Below are 24,020 nucleotides of genomic sequence, written 5' to 3' on the forward strand. Positions count from 1 at the left end.
ACATCAATTGCTGAAAAAGTATCCATATCACCAGTAGTAAAAACTCAAACTAGAAATAATTCTTCTTCCTCTATAATTGACAAAGGAATATTATCCTTAGAAAATACAAATTAAAGTAGTATTGTATCAGTGCATTTTCTTTTGTATCCAGCTTCAGGAAGTACAGGAGACAGAGGAGTTCTTTCGTATTGGAAGCTTTGGTCCATGGGTCAGGTTTTTGTTTTATCCAAGATAGATTACAAGGAGACTCCTCTAGGATCTTCCAAATTATAAAAACTGCCTTAAAACCTTGTGCTGCAACCATCCTCGTTGTTAATCACTGAGGTCCTTTACATGTTAGGGTGCCAGGTGAGGCTCAAGAGTCTGTTTTGTTCCCTTAACTTTTCTCTCCTTATATTCCATTACCCAAGCTGAAAAAAAAAATATCCTTTTCACCAAGTAATGACGAGGAGATTACAGAGAGTATTTCTACTGTGGGAAAAGTGAGATGCAGATCTGCATTTGTTCCTCAAACTCATGGTTTTCCTTTGGAAAGAAATCCAGATGGACTGATGTGGAGAACGCACCTTGGAGTTATCCAATAGGATACCCATCTGAATGATGAAAGGACCAGTAATGTAAATTATGCATTTGTCAGACAGTACAGACAATGACAACTTTTTTGGTTTTCTGTTTCATTTTGAATCTTAAATGAAGTCCAATGAATGTCCTGGAACCCTATAAAGATTGTACTAAAAGACGATCATGGTCAAGGACTTATAACTCAGATTTTGAAGTCTTTTTACAACTTCAGTCTAGATCTTTTCCCTACATATAGCATGGTGCTTTTTGTTTCCATAATTGTGTATTTCCATGCAGGAGTGTGACATTGGGAATGGGTAGAGTCAATCCCACATGGTTTAGTGAGGGTGATATCAGTTTTGGCTAACTTTAACCAGGAGGGTTCCTCTTATAATCTGTGGAGAGAAAGAGGTATCTCTGAAAAAGAATTCATCTCATCATTAAGATATCTATTTTGGATAGATGAGCTGAATCGCTCTCTGGAGGGGGAAAATTCACTCCATATAGACAACCTCTTTGAATACTTTCAATTATGTGTTGAACTTCCTGGCTTTTAAATATTGTCTAATTAAGATCTCATATTTCTGAGTATCAGTGAATCCCACAAGTAGCATAAATAATAAACAAACAATAATTATATTCATTATTTGCTGTACGCTTGAGTCAGTTATGATTTCTGCAATTGATGGAATCTGGACTTCATCTCTGCAGTGGCAAGGGTGTTGATGACAGCATTTGGTGCAAGACTTTGAGGTTCCACAGGTATTTGCTGGCAGTCTGGTCCACTGGTATTTGCAGGAAATGTAAAAGTTTGGGAAATGCAGATCCATGCCTGACAACAGGAGGAAACATGCTCCATCTTTTACATTCATTCAAACATTGTCTCTCATGCTTAAGATTCTTCTTATTCCTCTCTATGACCATTTGTTTACTTGCTGTCAGAATCATTGGAGACTCTATCTATTGCTCATGTGCACTGCATATATTCAAAGTATTACAAATTGGCTAAATTTGTTTGATTTTTTTTTCCTCCCTAAAAGACACAGATATCACACATGGTTTTTTTCTCCTGACAGTCTTCAAGTCACTGCATTAACATTAGGAACTCCTCAGACATTCGGAGTAGTGAGCATGGACAAAGAAGTGTCACTTGTCTAGTCTTGTTCTTGGACAACAACATCAGGTGCCTAGAATCTATAACTTCAGAACAAATGGTCATTGTCCATAATGATAAACAGGACCATCCTTCCAGTTATCTGATCATCCTTTTTGGATCAGCTTCTATGCAGTTCTTAAGCAATCTTCTAAACAGTGTGATAGTTTACTCTGTCCCAATGCATAAAACAGCCTGGATTATGTAATTCAGTAGATCCTTCATCAGGCTGGTGATTTTGGTTGAAATATTTTGTTGCACTTTAAAAATACAGGCTTGTAAAATCGTAAGAATATATCAATAAAACTCACATCATTCCTTATAAATCCAGACATGGAGGTAGGAATTACTGTTTACAATATATTGATATTTTGCTTATTAACTATCAGAATGAATCTCTTCATAAACTTTGGATTTTAGGATCTCGACTTTCTTAAAATGTTAACTGATTGAGAAGTGAAGGATTATAATGGATAAGCAAAAGGTGGAAGTGTACTTTCAACAGAGAAAAATTAGAAAAAAATGTAAAATTTTCTCCTATCTCTGACTTATAAATTTAAAAACTAAATATCTCGGTCAGAATTTCAAAGAGTAAGAAGATTTACTGTTTCCTGAATGAAACATAATCTAAATAATCTATTACAATCTATCATCATGGAATAATACTACGTTATCACTTGCAAATGAGAAGTATGGCTTTCATAGTTGCCAAGCTGTACTTATCCACATTTGATGATCCCCATTAATTTTTAACAATTGTCCTGTCACCAGACCGGTGAGCTGTAGAAAATCCTGTGGAGATGTCACATTCCTTGATGATTGCAGTTAATGTTGCTGCCCCTCTGAATCAGCATGAAATGTAGACATTTTTATGACTGAATCTGCAATTTGGGATTTGATCATGCTATTTATAGTATTGTTAATGGTCTGTAGCACTGACAAGGGGTGTGTTGAAGTAATTCTCTAAGTCACCCTTGTTTTCAGTTGTAAAGGCAGAGCAGGCATACATCTGGATTCTACATTTCAGTAACTGGACAGAAAATAACAGCACAAGGAGGTCATGACTTTCACTGCTGAAAGATTTTAATAGGTTTGTTCTTTTTTTTTTTAAATATCTGTGGATTTTTTTTTAACAAATATTCTTTTTAAGAAAAAGGAACAACTTATTTTGATCTGGCTTCTAGAAAGCCAGTTGCAGTCACATAGAAAAATGAAAGTAAGCTTAGTGACATCTCAAGAAAATAAAGTTGAACTAAAAAACCACCTGTAAGTTTTAAACTTACCATGTTTACTATATTAACAAAATGAAATTTTCACTTTTTATGAAAATACTTCAGAAATACTTCCTTCTGAAAAAGAATGGTTTACTTCCATTTTGTTTCTAAACACAATTCCTAAAATGTGTAGTATCTGGTCTGTTTTAATTTTGAACCTGAAAGAAAGGCTACACACTATGAAAAACAATATCTGGGAAGAATTCTTCTCAAGTTAATAACATTAGAATACTTAGGAGATTGCCTGATTTTTATCCCTCTCTGAAAGTGTATCTCAATCTGATCATGCCCAATAGCTCCAAAATTATCAAGAACCGTATTTAATGCCGAAGTTCTCATTATTGCTGCTGTAGCCAATGTGTAAAGAAGAGTAGGAATTATAGTATCTTGCTTCGTTATTTCATCTTAAAATTCTCATAGAACCACGGGGAGGGGAAAAAAACAACAGCAACAGCCAAGTATATTAATGATCCCTGGAAACAGTGCTTGATTTCCTATGGGTTTGTGTCCCTTAATTAATTAACCACTTTAGTGATTTATACTAAGATTTCTTTTTATCTTTCCATATGCTTGTTAAAATTAAGCCATTCTTCTCCCTGCAGGACTAGCAAGTACTGGCTTGTGCCAACTCATTAGAATGAAGCACTATCACTAGCATACCGGGAGAACTGTGTTTTCTCACTTCCTCTCAGCATCCTCCAGCACAGAGCACAGGAAGTAAGAGATGGGTATACTCTGAACTGCTTTAATTGGCACTAGAGAATTGTTCTCTAGATGTCTAAATTTGGTGTCCGCTACTACATTCAGAAGTTGTTCTGTGGGGAAGATTACATCTGTTTTTACAAGAAAACAGGGCAGTTGTGTTTAAATGTATGGAAACGAGTACTGTATCACTAAAGCTCTGAGAACTTCCATTTACTGAGGAAATCCCTGGAAAATGGATGTGTCCTCTTCCATAGGTGTGCTGGAAAGCAGCTGGAAGTTTGCAAGTTTTAGAAGAGCAGTATAGAATGAACGAACCACAGAAGTATTACATTTTATGGACACTGTATTATGAGGACACAATCTGTAAAATATGTCCAGAAACATGCTAAGCATTTAATCTGTATGCTATTATATCTTTTGAGGTTTTACAGTTAGTCTCTCTTATATACTAATTTAGCTTGCATGACTATGATTTAGTAAGACATTGAAGTAAGGTCTCTATCAAATCCTTTTTTATAGGTTCTTGGAAGTAGTAGTAATACATTGAAATCTTTCCAGAATGAGTAAAACTTCTAAAGGCTGTAGTTATCTAAAAAGGTTAATTTCTTTTTTTGGTGTAGTCAAAAATTTCTAAAACGTAAACGTTTCATTCCCAGTTGGGTAATTGATTCTCCGTGGTATCTGACAGAGACCTTTAGGTTGTTTCCTAATTAGAAGTACAGAAGAGAATAAGCAGACCCAAATCCTCATAGGGTTTGTTAACATCCTTCCTGTGACAGACAGAGAGAGGAGGTATCTCTTTCTTGCACACCTGCAGTGAATTCCCTCTTGGGCCTCACAGTGTTCCACACTGGCACTACAGTAGGCTCTGAACTCCAGGAGAGCTACACTAAAAGAAATAGTTACACTGGCTTTGCTAAGAGTTTCAGAAATTCGGGAGTCACAAAGGACTGTGGTAGACAGTTATAATATCATTTATGTGAACAACCATACTTAATAATACAGATAATAGGAGATAATTGAGTAGGTTGCACCTGCTTCGTGCCTTCAGATACATTCAGAGACTAGAAATCCATGCATTTGTACTGGAATCACTCTTCCTTTCAGGACAACCTTACTCATTTTCAGTTATTTGTTTGCATTAGAAAGCTTACTTTTAATGTGTTTTTTTGGTTTGTGTTTTTTGGTGGGGTGTTTGTTTGGGGTTTTTTTGGGTTTTTTTGTGTTTTTTTTTTTTTTTTTTTTTTCATTAAGCATTCCATTAATTAATTGTTTGGTTTTTTTTTTTCCCTTGGTCACATGTAGTATGCTCTATAGTACATCCCGGGGACCATACTGCATTTGAAGTAAAACCTTTAACGCAACTCTCTTCCTGCATTTAAACAAGATGACAGGAATCTTTGAAATTGAATTGCATATCAAACACTTGAGTTCTAGGCAGTCTTCAGTCTAAAGGAGTTGAACTCTCTATTGTCGTATTTACAGAATCATATCACAGATAGTGGCACAGGGCTCTTCTCACCCAGCCAGTGGAATCTGAGACATCGTGCAACCATAGTAATACATGAATAGAGGTGTGCTGGTTATGTAGGAAATCAAGTAGCATTATAGTTGTTTGAATTGTCTGAATGACAAATGCTGGATTATTTTTGGATTTTATTCAGGGAGTGTTTAGTATAAAACATGCAGACAATCCAGAGTTGGCTGCAGAACCAGGGCAATACATTCCAAAGAACGTACTGCATAGAAGATGCATTCCCTGGTGCACACCATAGGCTTTGTGTGTACATTATGGCCATGATCTCTTTTCGCTTTGGGATGAAAACCCTAGACCTCTGCATCACTCATTACCCACTGAAGGAAAGATCATGTGCCCCACTGTGCACTCCAATGGCTATTCAGATCTGGATGACTGGGGACTGATGCAAAGCACAGACTGCCCCACAGCTAGATGTGGTATTGTTTGTAGACAGTCTGATGTGGCTCTGTGCTCAGCACATCAACTTCCTTAACGATCACTCAAAGACACTTACAGATAAGTCATATAACATAGGCAATCATCATTGCTTACTAATCAACTGTATTTTTTGTAGTCTAATACTGAAACTTACTGACTAAAATAAACAGCCTGATTTTGACCTTCTGCACTATGAGAAATGTTACTCAGAGAACATATAATTCTTCCTCATTCTTTCAATATTTTGATGTCAGTTTTAAAGTCTTTGCTTAAATCATAAAAAGATAGTTTTAGTAGTTTATTTGGTGGTAAGTTCTCCCACACTGTTCTGTCTTCCTTACCTGTACGTCTACCTTACCACTCTTTAGATTTTAAAATCAACGAATAAAGTTATTCTATGAAGGACAGAATAAATGAAGAGAGTTTGAATATATTTGATGTGGTGTCTTTCCCTTAATAAAGATTTATGATTACACTACTCATCTGCAGACTGGGGTAGGGACAAGCTTTTGGCACAAGGGAAAGACCATTAGTTTTCATACATTTCCTTAAGCAATTATTGTTAGAGAAAAACCTTTAAGTTCTAGCTAAATGTAAAGATGTCCTAAAACATATTTGTCTCTTTGGAAAGAAATTGGTTGGTGATATACTAATAGGAATGCTTTTTAAAGTGTTTATATTTCTGTGTAGTCAGGGTTTTGGGTACAAACAAATTTGTGCTGGGTTATGAGGCAAAAAAAAGAATCTCTCTTTTTGCTTCACCTGACTTCACCTTTTTTGAAGGTATGGACTATGAAAAGCAACATCCTCTTTCTGTAATATGAAACCACTTTTGTTCTCAGACTAAGGTTTCTCTGGCCAGTGCCAGTGTATGCATTTCCTTAATTATCTCTATCCTTGTATTTCTCAGCCTAGAATTTCAGATTCTTGAGAGTTATAGAGGTCAACTTGACTTTTTTAACTCCCTGTTGATTTCCTGTACCCATTTTGCATTGACTAAAAGTCAATTCCAACCTAAACTGCCAGTTGCATTCTGCATAAAAAGAAGTGTGATCAGCAGGTTGAGGGAGGTGATTTTCCCCCTCCGTTGTGCTCTTGTGAGACTCCCACCTGGAGTACTAAATCCAGCTCTGGTGTCTCCAGAAGAAGGGAAGACATGGGCCTGCTAGAGTGGGTCCAGAGAAGGGCCATGAAGATGATCAAAGGGCTGGAGTACCTCTTCTATGAAGAGAGGCTGGGAGAGCTGGGGTTGTTCAACTTGAAGAAAAGAAAGCTCCAGGGAGAACTCATTGCAGCTTTCCAGTACATAAAGAGGGCTTATAAGCATGATAGCAAGAATTTTACCAAGTAGTGATAGGACATGGGGTAACATTTGCAAACGGAAAGAGAATAGATTTAGATGGAACATGAGAAAATCCTTTACATTAAAGGTGGTGAGACACTGAAAGAGATTGCCCAGAGAAATTTTAGGTGCTCCACAGCCCTGGAAGTGTTCAGGGCCAGGTTGGATGGGGCTTTGATCAACCTGATCTATTGAATGATGTCTCTTCCTATGGCAGTGGATTTGAACCAAGTGATCTTTACAGGAGGGCTCTTTGAATCCAACTATTCTATGATTCTGTAATTCTCTTGAGTGTTTCTATCTCCCTCAATGAAAGTCCATTGGATTAAGGGCATATACTCTGCGATTAATAGTTTTCAAATTACATCTTTTAATGAGCCACCAACAAGACACATGGAAGTGTTTCTTGGGTTTTTGTTGTTTTGTTTTTGTTGTTTGTTTTTTTATTATTGTCTGTCATTCGACATTAATAAATTACTGCAAGTATTTCTTCAAGATATTAAATTGATTTCAAAATGATGGTTACAATGTTTACCTGTCAGCACAGCAGGAAGGACTATAAGGAGATCCTCGGCTACTGGTAAGGCAATGCCTGGAGTCCTGTGTCCAATTCTGTGTTCCCCAGTACAAGAGAGACATACTGGACAGAGTCAAATGAAGGGCCACAAGGATGATTAAGGGAATGGAGCATCTCGTCAATGAGGAAAGGCTGAAGAATTACGACTGTTCAGCCTGGAGAAGAGAAGACCTGAGGGGATCTCCAAAAGATCTTTATACCTTCCCAGAAGAGAAAGTATAAAGAGGACAGAGGTCTTTTTTTCAGTGGTGCCCAGTGACAGCACCAGAGGCAATGGCCACAAATCAAAACACACGAGGTTTCCTCTGAACATCAGGAAACATTTTTGTACTGTGAGAGTGTTGAACACTGGTACACACTGCCAGTGAGCATTTGTGAATCTTTTCTTGGAGATATTCAAACACCAGCTGGACATTATCCTGTCCAACCAGCTTCAAATGGTTCTGTTTGAACAGGGTAGTTGAAACTCCAGTTGTCCCTTCCAACCTCAATTCTTATCCGATTTTGTGATTCTTAATCTTTTGAGGACTCCTTAAGGCACTGGTTGCTTTTTGCTTTGGGCACACCAATTAGAAAAATAATAGAAATTATTGACTGTGAAAAATTGAGGTGGGACTGACTAGATGCCCCAGTGTGTGTTGGGTCTACTTTATCCATTCTGTGATTCTGTAATACTTAAGACTGATAGAATTTCGGGGCAATTTCTCAAAGCTACACAGCTTCAAGTATGTGGTTTGCCCCCTGTACAAAGCCCACTGATTTTGTGGACAGAAAGATTAGGATCTAATAATTGGTTGGTGGATCAGTGGCAACATGTGAGAGGTGATGCTCTTTCCCTGATCATTTAGAACAGGGGTATGATGCACCCACTCAGTGCTTCTTTCGTGGCCTGGGTTTCCACGTGTTTAGATTTCATTGGAAAATGCATCCATATGCAGCCTGAAAGCATGATGTGACTTATTACTTACACTGACTAATTGAATCAATATTATTTTAGTTTTGCTGATACACAACTGAACATTATTCTCATGATCAGCAATCACTCAGAGCCAAGAAACCTGAAAAACATTTGTTTCATTCAGTACTGTGCTCTGAGCAGCACTGGGTAAGCCAAACCTTTGTCTTGCACAATGACTGACTGCAAATCACTCACATCAACTCTTCTTAAATTTATGGTTCACCTACCCTTTTCTCATTTTCTTCATTTTCTAAAACCTCACTTTTGTAATAAAACCAATCCATTAAAATGCAGAAAACACTAAAAAGAATCTATTAAAATGCAGAAAACACTAAAAAAGAAAACAACAATGGTAAGTATCATTTACTTTCTTAAAACCAACTCAATTTAAATATTAATGAGACTCTAACAGTAAATAGAAAATTGTGTTTTATAATATAGAGATATTATGAATATGAGGTCTTGGAAAAACTTGCTTGAAAGAACTTGTTAAAAGAAAAAGAAAGTTGAAGCTGTTACTGCTACTTTGTTTTTTCATTCTGATTTGATTTGGTGATTAGTGAGGTAATTTAGGCCGGAATTACCTCAGGAGATTTGTTTATGTTGCTTTCCAGTTTAGTGCCAGGTTGCAGAGGCGACAACTCTTCGGTGGCCCAATAAGGACCAACTTTAGTAATATGGATATGTATTTCTTTAGCTCTGCACTGTCTACTTTTACAGCCTCAAGATTTGATAGGATTTATAAGGTATTAGATGAAATCTAAATTTCTAATTTCATCACAAGTATCATTACAATATAGCTTCAGGTTTACAAAAATAATTTGGTCATCTGAAAATACTGCCTATATAATACCAATTTTTGTGTTAATGTGAATTTCCAACTGTGTAAAGCAGAAGTGTAGGTAAATTCAATTTAACATGCCCAGAGGCACAAGCTTACATACTCCTTTCAGAAACTAATCAGTTATTCATTCATGAATCTCATTTTCTTCAGTCGTATCTACATACTTTACACTTCAACCTTACACTGTCTTTACTTCCAAAATTCAGTATTCAGCTATGAACAGTGAAAAAGGTCTGATTGATATCCAAGATATCCCAAATAAGCTATTTGTAGTTCACTTCCTCCCTCAAAGAGAAGCTGTTTTCCAGAGAGAACAAGTATTACTTGTCTTCTTTTCTATGACAAATGCTCACTCTCTTCCACACCTAATAATTTTTGAACTTTTTACCAGGTTTAACAGAGAAAGCCAAAGTTTAGATAAGAACATTTTAAGATCTGTGAAAACTAATTGCGGAATGCAAAGATTCTGAAAGAAATGCAGAAAAACCTCATTGTGTATTGACTGGCAGAACAGGGTGCACAACTAGCACATGCAAACTGGCTGGTGAGGTGGTATGCCTAAGGCTTCCATCTACCTCATGGCTAGCAATGATGTCACAAATGTCCGCTATGTAGACGTGACTTAGCAAAGAAAAGATACACATCTATAGGAAAGATTTTCATCAGTTCAGTGCCAAGAACAAATTTTTCCTGCTAAGCATTCTTGCCAGTCTGTGATTATTCTAAGCATATTTCTTCTCACTTGCATTTCTTGACCAATGTTTTAATACTTCTCTTTCCTTCCTCCTCTTTATTCCCTCAGTCCTAACTTTGCCCTTTACCATTTTATCTACTGCTTACTCATATTTGTTCTTGTTCCTTCTCTCCTGGTGATGACATCTTCAATTTTTCTACTGGTTGTCAGCTTGCAGCATGTGGACCACAGGTTCAGAGATGTCAGAAAATGGTATGTGAGATGCTGAGTTGTTTTTTTAATCAGACACGTTTACACACAGATTCAAGTAAAGAAGTAAACCAGAGAGGGTCTCACAATGTAGTTGCCAGTGTGCATTGTATGCAGTTTTTAACTTTTTTTTATTCTTGTAGAATTCTCTTTGAGGATCCCGTTTGACCTGGAGTTACAGGCACTATTTTTTTAATCTCATGTGCTAGCACAGTTTTTCAGTGCACTAAACAAATAGTCTGCTCTCACACTGTTGCAATCTAGAGTGTTCTAGATGAGTTTCTAGCATTCCCTCTATGTTCCATCTACCAAAGAATATGTAATATGAGACAGAGTCACCTGTGGATCCTCTTCCAAAGTTTTAAACTTATAGGGCCTATGTTTTAATATTTGGATTGAAATTTTTTAATGATATCTGCTCCATCTGATTTTTTAATTTTTTTTTATTTTAGTATTTCAGTTACATTGTGATGTTTATAGGCTAGGAGAAATCAGGTGTGTCTATGTAGTACTGTCTATACTATGCTATAAGCTAAGCAAAAGCTGTGTGGCTTTCTTGGTGCTGGGTAGTAATTTCTGTCATAAGGTAGTTACAATAGTCAAGACATAACCATCCCAGCATGGTCATATAATTTTTAATTGATTAAATAAGGCGTAAATTTTTCTTTCTTAAACTTTAACCTTTTATCACAGCTAGTAGTATACAGCTACCTTGATTTGATAACAGAATTATAAACTCATCTCTAATTCACTAGGGATTGAAAAACCTATTTCAGGAAAGCTCAAACCTCTCAAAATTCATTGCTATCACATTTCACAATTGGACCGAATTCTAAGACATTTGTAACACACTGTAAAGAGTGAAGAGAAATCTGGTCTCCTGCACTCCAGAGTGACTCTCAAAAGTAATGAAGCTGAAAATTTTGTGAGCAAGAGTGCAATTTTTCCAACTGTCCCAGTGAATATGAACTTTTTTCTCTTGAAGGTTTAAGTACTGAGATATGACTAAAATGTGTACAAAGAAACACATTTCCATTTTTTAAACATAATATAGAACTGAGTTCTTTTCTGACTCCTGAATATTAGATTCATTATGTCAACTAAATGAAAGCAGAATATGTATTCAATCAGTGTTGAAATATAAATAAGAGGCTATAAACTCTCTTTGTTTGAGAGGGCAGATTTCATCCTCATCTCAACACAAGACAAAAATAAAACAGAACTTAGGAGTTGAAGTCAAATTCTGCTTCCATTGGAAATGAACTTCAGCACAGGATTTTTTTTTCTGTATAAGGCACTTTTTTGTATACAGAGAAATTCAAGAACATCTTTCTCTGACCTTTTCCACAGATTAAATGCAAAATAAATTGTGGTATACAGGGTATTGACTGCAAGTTTAAATTCTTGTATCAACGAATTTTCCATTTAGTAGTATGAAAGTATGCTTTCTGACTGAAGTTGCAACTAGTTTATTTTTGTTATATTTCTCACTGAGTGCTGCAAGTGTTTTTGAGATTAATAATTAAATTTTTATGAGCTGGAGGATATCCTAGTACAAATATTATAAATTGTGTAGATGATAAGGACATTCTTTTAAGGAACTTTTAATTTAGAGTGTCCTTTTGCAAGAAAATTAATTTTAAATATATCAGTTGGAGGTTTTCATTGAATGAGAAATATAGAAATAATTGCCTATACTGCTCATGTAGCTAGTATCTCATTAGCTACCGTATTTCTGTTGACTTAAACTAAATTTAGGAGTTGGGCTGTTCAGTTTGGCATTATCTATGAAGTTATTTAATCTGCAATTGAGTTTGAGTGTAGGAATCCTTTATGTTCTTCTTTTCCTTTGCTGAGTGTGGATCACTTCAGTATCTGTTTTGGTTTCCATATATTCTTACTGTCAGATACAGTATACAAGAAAAAAAAAAAGAATGCCTCAGAAGTGCCTAATGAGGTTGCATGGTCTTTCACCATCTACACATACGTATAGAAGAAGAGTTTCCTTCTGTCTAAATAAAAATAATCTTAAAATAGACTTGTCTTACTAGGTAAAAAAAGGACATTAACTGTTTTGGAAACATGGACATATTTGTCTAATATCTGACAAACATCAGAGAGCGAATTTCTGGTATGGACACTTGGTCCTGTGCAGAACTGACATTTCAGACGGTAATGGCTTCTGTAACATCACTTTTTTTTTCTTCTAAAACATAAGTATATAACTGGAGAATAAAAATAGCACAGTAATTAATACTGAAAAGAATTACATAAAATAAAAAATATTCTTAATAGTTTGAAAACAAAAAGTTGTCTTTAATGAATCCATTAACTCTAAAATGCACATCAAAAAGTCTTACTTTGTTTCTCCTAAAAAAAATCATTCAAAGTATGAATGTGTCTGTGACCTATTGTAATAAAAGCACATCTGATATTGTTGAAAGAAGTGACATCTTGGATTAGAATTTAAGGCTTTTGCCTTAAAAATGTCTGTTGATGTTTTTCTAAATCTTATAACAGAAGAAAACTGTTAATTCAATGGGTCAGCAGAGATCTCAATTTTCCCACCTCACTATTCTCTGTAGGAATTGCATTAATTAAGGCTTCGGAAGGGGTGAGAAAGGAAGAAGAAATCTTCACTCTGTCTTTTGAGATGGAAAAATGGCAGTTATTCATACTGAGAATTTTGGAAAATGGTTTTCTGAGTGGCGTGTTTACAGAACAGTCTTTGTACTAAAATGTTATGGTAATGTACTGTTTTCTTAGAATTAAAGCAATTATGTCTTTCATGGGTCCTAACGCCAACTTCCAGTAGTGATGGCCTCACTCAAGAAAGCTTGAGTTTCCATTCTAGTCTTTATTAGTCCGATAATCAATTCCGTCATTTGGTAGCTGAGTGAACTTGATGTGTGTCCTATCCTGGACTGAGTTTCTTTATGTACAAAGTGGAGATAATATTCTTGATTTATGTGCATGTTTCAGAGACTAAATAAATATCTGATTAATATCCTGAGAGATATAAAAGAAAGTTCTGTGTAGTACTCTTTGGCCATATTACATCATAAAATAGGGAATTAAGAACGAAAGTCTGTCTCCAAAATTCTAGCTAAATTACGTTTATTACTTGCTTTCCTGAATGTCCAGAATGTTGGCAATTTTCTGCAGGACACACCAAGTCCAGATTTTCAAACTTTGACTTCAATTGGGGGTCATTTATGAATTTAAGATTTACTTTAATCTCACACTTTGTAGCAAATATATTATGAGGTGATTTTCTTTCTCCATATAAAAACATAAAATAAAAACCCCAAAAAAAATAAATGGTGGAAATAAGATTTGGATGGCCACCTTAGTACAAAAACTTAAATAAACCATATTTTAAATGAGTACTTCGAAAATCAGAGAGATTATACTTGTTTTGAACTGATCTGGCTTGTTGCTTGGAAATGTGTGAGGGGAATGCACCAATGTATGTTCTACCAGAGTACTCAGTGGTAAAAGAGTTCTGGTGAAAGCCTTGTGCAACTAATGTAAAGGTAATATAGTGGGACATTCTCTTTATTCTAAACAGATCAACCAGAGATATCAGAGGGAGCACTAATTCTTCAGGAAAAAATAGAAACCCATGCATTTAGTCCTTGTTTTCATCAACATTTCTTTGTCTTTTGTGACTTTGAAGGTCATCTGTGACCCCTGAGTTCTTACCCAAGTCCTCCAGAGATCACAAAGTGAAGAATGACTTCTTGCATTTTCATAATATTAAGACAGCAGAGCTCCACCTAAGTGTGATTGCTGTCTTGACTAGCAGACCATGTTGCTATCTTATTATTACCAGAAAACCTCACTCATTCAGACTGATGACCGAGAAACCCATTGCAAGTTACTGAAATATGCAAGCTGGTCAAGCAAACAAGGCTAACCCTCTTTTGCCACTTTCTCCCTCATCCCCATGCCCCCACCCAAACGCACTTCATTCATTGATCTGTAACAAATGGTTTTAAGCTCATTTTCTAAACTTCAGAAAATGGAATGAGATTGCAGCAGACTGACAATGATTAAAAAAAACTCAAGAAGGAAAGAAACATTGTAAAGAGGATGAGTACATGTGCATAAGACTATGTGAGAATATTTGTTGTGAACAGTGCAGCAGGTTCCCACACATCATTAAAAATTACAGCACAGGCTTGTAGCTGTAAAATTTGCACTGCTTTACTGTTATAATTTATTTCTTGTTTTGCGATAGTGCCCGGGAGTCCAGTGATAGACTCCAAATGAGCTTCAATCTCTGTTACGCAGAACAAAGAAAGACTCTCTGTGCTCATTTATCTCATTATGAATTGACTAACAGCTTTCTACATTCTTATAAAACTTTTAATGTAAAAGTAATTTTAATTATTTCTGATTATTAGAGTATGATGGTAAGTTAGGAATGAAACACTTTGTTAGAATTAATGGCAATTAACTGTCACTGTCTTGCAAAACCTCATGGGAACTGGAAACCAGATGTTTTTCAATACTAATTAGAAATGAATCTTTCTTTCCGATTTCAAAATAAACCACAGATTTTTTTGTCAATAGCTCATTTAGAACAGAATTGAAAAGAGAGATTTGACAGTGCTCTCATTATTGCATGATGGTTCATCCTATACTCCAGCACTTGAAAAAAACCCAAAACAATAAAACCAGGCAGAGCTGCAGAGAATATAGCAAACTAACTCCAACATTTTTATTTAACATACTTTTTTTTTCCACAGAGCTAGAAGAGGTGGATTCCTTCCCAGCTCCAAGAAAATAATGTCTCCAACTACTTTGAGTTCTTTCCATCATTCATTTGTTTTGCATGTAAACAGAATGTTACTCATAAACCTCCCTCAAAACAATCTCTTGTGAGAAGCTGTGGTGTTTTATTTTGGTTTTTTTTCCTAACCCTTTTCCATGCCATGCCAGGAAAAAGGTTTCCTGGGTCAAGAAAATCATTCTCACTATAGACTCAAATGGTTCACTGTTCTGTGGCTGCTGTTTCCACAGATTCTGGGTTAACTTACAGAAACCAGGAGCTGTTACCAGTATTGTTGTCTACCACCAAATTAAGAAACATGGAGCTCCATCCTTCACTCCTGTAAGAAAATGGTCTTGAGTTGAGTACTAAAATATCTGATCTTGTTGAATGAATCTTCTCTAAATATTGTTGCATATTTTCCTACCAATAGTTTTATCTTCATATGAAAGAATTTACAGCAACATCCTTAAAAGCCCTGGAGTGATTTTTACCTATTAAAAATAATTATTTATTTAGATGCACTTGATCTTTGTCTGGCTAAAGGAAATCTTACCAACACTGGCAACATTATTTTGTTATATTGCCAAATATTTGCTGCTACTTTATGTCCATTATCCATTAAGCCCTGACTCCTGTAGACACATATTTAAATATCCATATATAAATATACGGATATCTATATATATACCTTATTTTTCCTTTACATCTGAGAAGTACCTAGTTTTAATAACATCACAAGAAATAAGAGCATTTTCATAGCCATGCTCACCTTTTAATGAACAAAATAACAGAAAATGCAGTTATAAAAATTTCAGTTTTTACTAGACTCAGATAATGGTATAGATTGCTCGTTGAAGGGAAGATCATTTGCAGCTCACCAGCTGAGTTTTGAATATCTGAATGGATGGAGACTCCAGAATCTCTATGGGCAACCTCTCCAAGAGTTTGATCATCCTCATGGTATTTTTTTCCTGTTATCTAGTTGGCATTCCTCATTTTCACAGAATCACAGAATGGTTTGGATTGGAAAGGACCTTAAATATCCCCTAGGTCCAACCTACCTGCCATGGTACACCTTCCACTACAACAGCTTGCTCAAAACCCTGTCCAACTTGGCCTGGAACACTTCCAGGGATTGGGCATCCACAACTTCTCTGAACAACCTGTTCCAGTGCCTCACCACCCTCACAGGAAAGAATTTCTTCCTCATGTCTAACCTAAATCTACTCTTTCAGTTTGAAGCTATTCCCTTTGTCCTGTCACTACACGCCCTTATAAATAGTCTCTCTCCATCTTTCTTGCAGTCTTCCTTCAGGTATTGGAAGGCCTCAGTTGGTCACGCAGGAGCCTTCTCTTTTCCAGGCTGAACAATCTCAATTTTCCTAGCCTTTCCTTGTAGAGAAGTGCTCCATCCATCTAATCATCTTGGTGTCCTTCCTCTGTGTTTATTCTAACATGTCGGTTTGCTGTGCCGTGGACCCCAGAGCTGGATGCAGCACTCCACGTGGGGGCTCACCAGAGCAAAGGGGCAGAATCACGTCCCTCAACCTGCTGGCCACACTGCTTTTGATGCAGCCCTGGATATGGTTGGGTTTCTGGGCTGTGAGTGCACATTGCCAGCTCATGTCCAGGCTGTCATCCACCAGCACACCAAAGTCCTCCTCAGCAGAGCTTCTCTAGATCTGTTCATACTCCAGCCTGTACTTCTACTGGGGGTTGCACCAACCCAGGTACAGCACCTTGCAGTTTGTCATGTTAAACCACTTGAGATTTCTATAGGCCCACTTTTTGAGCCTGTTTGGGTCCCTCTACATGGCATCCCAGCTTCTCTAGATCTGTTCACCCCCCTGTCTGTACTGGTACCAGTGGTTGCCATGACCCAGTGCAGCACCTTGCACTTGGTCTTGTTAAAATGCATGAGATTCCCATGGGCCCACTTCTCAAGCTTGTCCAGGTCCCCGTGGGTGCCAGTCCATCCTTCAGGTGTGTTAACTGCACCACTCAATTTGGTGTCATTTGCAAATTTGCTGAGGGTGCATTCAATCCCTTCACATGTGTCATAAATGAAGATAACATTGGTCCCAACTGTGACTCTGCACTAATAACCACTATCCTCTGGATGTGACTGTTCAACCAATTCCTTATCCACTGAACAGTCCATCCATTGAATCCCTGTCTCAACAATTTAGAAAGAGGGATGTTGTGTCAAAGGCTTTACAGAAGTCCAGATAAATGATATCTATAGCCCTTTCCTTGTTCACTGATATAGTCACTCCGTGATAGAATAATGTTTCCAGCTTCCTTTCCATTGTATGCTTCTCAGAAATGTCTGACTTTTTCATCTGATCAGGTAACATAAAGCCTTCCCTGAAATTTCCCTTCTTTAGGCTGACCAGTTGCATCTGTCAGCCTTGCATTCCAGGTGTTCCAGTCTGCTCACCATTTCAGTTACCTTTGTCTGGACTCACTCTGTGAGTCCCAAAGTAAACACAGACTTCCAGACAAGCTCTCATAAGTGCCAAAGAGAGAGAAAGGTCCACCTCCCTGAACCTGCTGATGGGGTGCTTGCCAAAGGTGCCTAGGTTGCAGCCAGCCACCTTCTTTTCTACCATGCTCCCTAGTGTATCATGTTCTGTTTACTGTCCAGCTGCTTTTTTTCTGTAAAGTGTCACTCAGCAGCTTTCTAGATAAGCGAATGGCCAGATAAGTGCATGTATATCTATATATATTTGTGGGTTTGTGTGCATTTTTACAGAAGGGTAAAGATAAAAAAGTTCTTTTATTCTGGGAAACTGTGTTTCATTAAATCTGGATCTGATGTTCTCCAAGCAGAAGTGTCACAGATTCCAAATGATATCAACAACTTGAACCTCACTTTATATGTGATTAATTTTTTCTAACTTATAATTCAGCTTTCTCCAAAGCACAAGAATCCAATTTAAATATCAAGGGGTTTGATTTTTTTTTCCTTTTTAGGTAAATGAAGAATTTAATCTATGTAAAAGACATTTAAAAGGGAATAATCATACAAAATTTCCAGGCTGAAAATATATGCATTTACCTTGAAGAAAGGTTTCCGCTCCTGGATGTTCATTAAACTGAAATGAATATTTTTTTCTCTACAAGTTCTTCCTTTAGTGTGTGCACATCTACACATATACCAACAAACAGGCAAACATAACCCTATAAGCAAGAATCAGCTATTCATAAAGCAACTCTCATACTTCTGTAAATATGCAAGTATACATATATTCAATAAATGTGTAAATATGAATACATATATTACATGTAAATTTTATCTTTGTTTAACAAAAAATCTCCTGCAGTATTCAAGAAATAGTAGTTCTTCACAAGGAGTCAATGAAATTTTATCGACTTTCCTAAGTACATTAGAAATTCAGAGAAATAGGTTATGTATTTTTTAAAATTTGTTTAATCCCCAGTTAGTAACCTTTGTACTCAATTTCCTTTGTTGGTTGAATATTGTCTTATTAATCCATTATGTTAGAAGCATAATTCCTTCCTAGTTCCTGAGCAAATTATTCACAAAGAGAATAAATTAAAATGTTTCTGGGGGAACAGTTTGCTTTATAAGCAACCTAGATACCTAATGTATTAGACCTAATTAATAAGGCTATCTGAAGCACAAAAATTTTAGGTTATGTTGTTAGATATGCTTTTGTTTCTTCAGGGGTACTCAGTAACAGAGGTGATGGTGTCCTTTGACCTCAGTGACTGTATTCACCATACAAACACTTCCAAGAGAGAAAATAATCTCTTCCATAGTCTAATACCTTCTCCCCACTTCACACATAAATTAAGGAAAGAAAATCGAAGTAGAGGGGCTGGGAAGACAATCTCTGATACAGGTCTAATTTCCAGTGATGTCTCTTGCTACAAATGTAGCAAGAGCAATTATTGTGATCCTTTTCACTTCATCTCTCTCTCACAGCTGCTGAGAGTATGTCTGCTTGGTCCAAGCTTTGTTAGAGATAATTCTAAGGCTACAAGATGTCAAAAAGAGATGGATAAAGTGGCATGATGATTTATGGTTAGTGCTTACATAAAAAATCTGATCAAGAAAGAAAGATTATTTTAATAAGATCCATTTCCCTGACACCATCAGGAATTCATTGATTTTGCTGTAAAGATTTTAAGTTCTGCTTTCAAGAGCATTCTGAGACACCTGTACATATCTATCACTTCAACTGGGATTGATTTATCTTATCTTTTTGACCTGTCATTTCCAAAATGGAGACTTTCTCTCCCAAATTTTAAGATAAAAATATTCTACCCAGTGGTGCTTCCTAAAATTTTTTCTTTAATACATACCTCTGCTTGGTGAAAAAACCTTTGGGAGGTTGTAGAATTTAGATTAACTTCAAACTTTAATAATGTCAAAAGATTGAAATCTTATAACACAACTCTAAGAAATGTTAGATGCTAGCTGTATCATGATAAGACTGAAACATGATTTTTAATTTTTCTGTTTGGTATATAAATCAATAAACATATTTCAATACAATATAATAAAAATGTTTTTACTGGAATAGTCTGGTTTGATAGATTCTACCTTAGAAATATATTTTATTATAAGAATATGCAATATTTCACTTGATGGAAATAAATTATTCAGTCATGCCATATTCATCTGGGAAGAAATCAATGCAATCTTAAGAAGAAAAAATGAATTTAGTTTATCAACATTTCATGAACAAAAGGAAGAAACAATGATCTGTCAGAAAGTTTTTAAAAAGCTTTTGTAAAATGCAGTTTTTGGAAACATGGCTATACCTTTTTTCTACCATGTTCCCCAAATGTTACAGTACCAAGATACCAACTACCTTGTGATACCCAAGTTTCTGGATTTTACTTGACAATTGATAGAGGAGAGGACACTTGTTTGCCTTTATGCTACCGATCAACCACAGAATTAAATTTTATTTAAATTCTTTATGAAAAATGTATTGCTTTGTTCTGAGTAATAAACCTTGACTTTGTTTAGTGTATGCAAAAGCAAAAAAGATAAACTGTGATCTCCCTTTGTGGATGTGCATAATGTCAAAAAACAGTTCAGCAGCAATTCTGGCTTTTGTGTGGTTACAATGAACATTTTTTGGTCCCTATGGGAAAAACTGAGAACAATCATTGTGTGCATGATGGAGTAGTCTACAGTTGTGATTCCATCATCTTTTGTAGAATGTGTGTTTCTTGGTGCATGGACTGTGGGAATAATTCTGATTCCTCTGAATCTTTCCAAAATTAACAGTTTTCTGTGTTTGGTTTGTTTTCACTTTTTTTTTCCAAACCAAGAAAGACTGAGGTGTGTATTCAACCTGTGCTAAAAGAATCTGCCCTTCTCCACTTTTCCCAGCTGCATAACTCTGCAAACACAAGCCCTACCCATTTGCATGCCCTCATACTTTATATTCCCCAAAAACAAAGAATAAGAGGCTATTCTTTCAAGGCATTAAGGCATCAGCTCCTGGAGTGAAGTAAACAGCAAGTTGGTACAAAAGTGAATTGACAGAATAGGCTAAGGAGTTACATGGATAATTGTAAGAAATATTTGTTTTTGTAAGTAGCATGAAAAGCAAATTTGGAAAGAGCTTCTCAGTATTAGTCTGGGCAAAAGGCTGAACAAACCACTTTTCAAAGCAAAGCTTGAAAAATGTGTAGCAGCAGCTGCACATTGTAGTTTCTTAGTATGGAGCTAGGTTTGATGAGCCAAAGGGTCCCTTCAAATCCGACATCATATGAATTAATTTTCTATTCATAGTTCTATATTCAATCAATATTGGAATATATGATTTTTGTGAAGTGCATTTTAACTGGAAGCCTTTGAAATATTTCCTAGATTATACGATTTTCAATGATGTACATTAGCATTCCACTGCTAAAAGACAAGGAAGGTAATAGAGATGTTTATTCTTCCATGTACATGTTTTTCTATGTATTATTTAATTTTATTTTTTCTTGAATTGATGATCAGACAAATATTTGTTCCTCTAACGTTGGAAGAAAGCATGTAAACTTACAATACATATTCTTACTTATGATTTCAAACTAAGGAAAACACTTTCTGGCAGCAAAAAAAATAAAATTAAGGTTTTCATACCATTAAATATATTTACTTTTCTAAAGTTTCTTTTGTTAAAGACGTGGGAATCTTTCATTTTACACTTTTCTCTTAAATTATACTTTTTGAAGGTAACAATAGTGGATATGAAATTTTATTCAAATTTTCCTGAGTAGTACAGTAGCACTGTAGCAAAACTGATCTTTTCTACCCTATTTATCTCCATAATCTCTAAAATACTAGTACTTTGAATCTTATCCATGATTAGAAAAGTACATAGTCATTTATTTCTCCATCATGTCCAAATGAATCTCATGATCATTTCAGATGTAAAAAGCCACAGTTCACATTTTCTTGACAACATCTTTGATAATTGCTTATAGCATTCTCATGCTGGCTGGAGACAGCTCCTTGGGGACCCAGTCCACAGAATCTGTTTGCTCACTTGACTTTGCTGATCCTAACAGGAATGAATTCCCTAAGCACTGCTGAATCTATAAATACTGAGACCTGTCTAATCTGATCCTGTATGCAAACATGAACTAGGATAATTTTTGTACAGAACAATTATGAGTCTCAAAAAGAATTCATATTCTGTTACATAGCTCTTTCAGTGAAGTCTCGTGAGTAAATGCTCCATTCTTTTCATCATAGCAGTCTAAACATGGAAAAATTGGTCCTTGTTACTCAGCTGCGTCTGATAAAATGTGCAGAGGAATTTTTTTGGAATGTAAGTTTCAGCAGTGCATAGGAACAGTGAAGGGTTCAGCACAATAATTTAAAGTATTTGCTTTCTGTTGCTAAGTGAGAGTCATATTTACAAATCATAAAATCACAGGATCATAGAATAGATAAGGTTGGAAAAGGTCTCTAAGATCAGCGAGTCAGGCATCACGATATTCACCGCAAAAGCATATGCCCAAGTGCTACATTGACATGTCTTTTGAATTCTTCCAGGGATGCTGGCTCCACTGCTTTCTTGGGCAGAAAGTATAAACTTTTGTCTATCTGGGGCTGGTGATGTTGTTAAAAAAAAAGTAATCGTAGACGCTTCTGTGAATATTATGGATCTTCATGTATTGCAGAATCTGATATGGGATGATAAGGTATTAAAGGAAAAGAGCTGTTAGAAGTGTCACTTAAATTGAATGACTTAAAGGGTTTACATCTGAAAGCTACATATAAATCAATCAGTATATTTTTTTGCCTCCGAAACTTTTTTCTATAGTCAAAAGACAAGAAAGTCTGCTAGTTCTGAAATAAATATATCTAATGTACTTAAACAATGAGATGTACTGCCATTTTCTGAGAGAGAGAAGCAAGAACAATAAACATTACTACACAATGGAAAGATATTTTCATTTTAGATATTACTGCAGTATCTTCTTAGAACTGGAGTTAACAAAATCAAATCAATGGTGAGTATTAAGTACTACTGTTTGATGGCCAACGGGATACATAGACAAAAGAGAGAACAATTGAGATAAATAGGGAAAAATATAAAATACATATATTTTTTATTTAACCACATCTCTTTCTTGCGTATTATATCATTTGTAAAGCATAAATATATTTTAAAATTTATTTTTTTTTAGAGTGTTTGTTATTCTTTTTTCTCTACTTTGGATGGAGAAACTTGAACTTCTGATTTGATATGATTTGCTTTACACCCTCTCCTCATTCCAGAGAGAGTCTCTCAAATTGAAAATCACATTAGGAATTAAGAGATGTCAAGTTGCTGCAGTGGATCTCAAAACATCTTTTATATAAACCCAAAATATCATTGTGCACAGGATTTTAAAATCAGCTAGAGTAGAATTAAAATGAAAGGAAAGCTGTTAGTGATCTGCTCTGGACTGTGCACAAATATTGAAAATTAATTAAAGTGAAATCCATAGTTAATATATAACTTAGACCAGAAAGTACTTCAGAATATTTGAGGAAATTGTTTGTATTACTTTATTTAGTTTTAGTTCAGAGAATTAAGTAAAATTTAATCCATACAGTTTTACAAATAGCCCGGTAACACCAGCCATTCCATTTACCATTTCTCTTCTAATATTTTTGGATTGGACATGAAAGCACATATATAGGTACCTATAGGTATCTTGCATTCCCATATCAGTCTTCACTGCTTCTTTAATGGGACTGTCCACAACAACTCTTCATAGAGTCATAGAACCATCAAATACCTGATTGGAAAGTACTTCAAGGATCATGTGGTTCAACCTTTCATGGCAAAAGCATGGTCTAGACAAGGTGGCCCACCACTCTCTACAGCTTAAAAGTGTCCAGTGTTGAGAAATCCACTACTTCCGTGGGGAAGTCATGTCTGATTGGCCTCACTGAAAAAATTTTTTCTCTTGTATCCAATTAGAATTTCTCATTGCCCCTCATCTTTTCTATGTGACTCCTTTTAAATAAGGAGTGTCCATCTTCTTTGTAGCCACCTTTTCAATACTGGAACATGGTGATAAGGTCTCCCCTCAGCCTTTTTTTCTCAATGCTGAACAAACCCAGTTCTCTCAGCCTTTCGTCACAGGGCAGGCTTCTTGGTCCCTTAGTCTTCTTTGTGGCCCATCTCTGACCTCTCCACAGTTATTTTGAATAGCAGGGACCACAACTGAGCACAGAATACCAGATGTGGCCTGACAAGCACTGAATAGAGTGGGACAATAACTTCTTTATCTGTGGTGGTGATGCCGTTATTGATGCAGCCCAGCATCCTGTTGGCTTTCTTTGCTGCAGCAGCAGGCTGCTCACTCACATTGAGCTTGTCCACCAGCACCCCTAAGTCCCTTTCTACAAAGCTGCTCCCAAGCTGGGTACATCCCAGCCTATGCTGTA

At 36.0% G+C, this 24,020-nt stretch overlaps 1 protein-coding gene and 1 long non-coding RNA gene across 7 annotated transcripts in view; one reads left to right on the plus strand and one right to left on the minus strand.

The window, feature by feature from the left end:
* Nucleotides 1-24,020, plus strand: part of MGAT4C (MGAT4 family member C) — a 347,956-nt gene that overhangs the window by 206,820 nt on the left and 117,116 nt on the right. The window lies entirely within an intron of this gene.
* Nucleotides 1,179-9,934, minus strand: LOC135414594 (uncharacterized). Of its 2 annotated transcripts, XR_010430735.1 has the most exons (4): nt 9,859-9,934; nt 8,755-8,858; nt 4,505-4,582; nt 1,179-3,803 (listed from the first exon to the last, which is right to left on the minus strand). It is a non-coding gene; the product is annotated as an uncharacterized LOC135414594 (long non-coding RNA). The 2 variants fall into 2 exon arrangements; XR_010430734.1 differs by having other exon boundaries at nt 8,755-9,915.

This window comes from Pseudopipra pipra, chromosome 5 (genome assembly GCF_036250125.1).
Source record: "Pseudopipra pipra isolate bDixPip1 chromosome 5, bDixPip1.hap1, whole genome shotgun sequence".
Classification (NCBI taxonomy): Eukaryota; Metazoa; Chordata; class Aves; order Passeriformes; family Pipridae; genus Pseudopipra; species Pseudopipra pipra.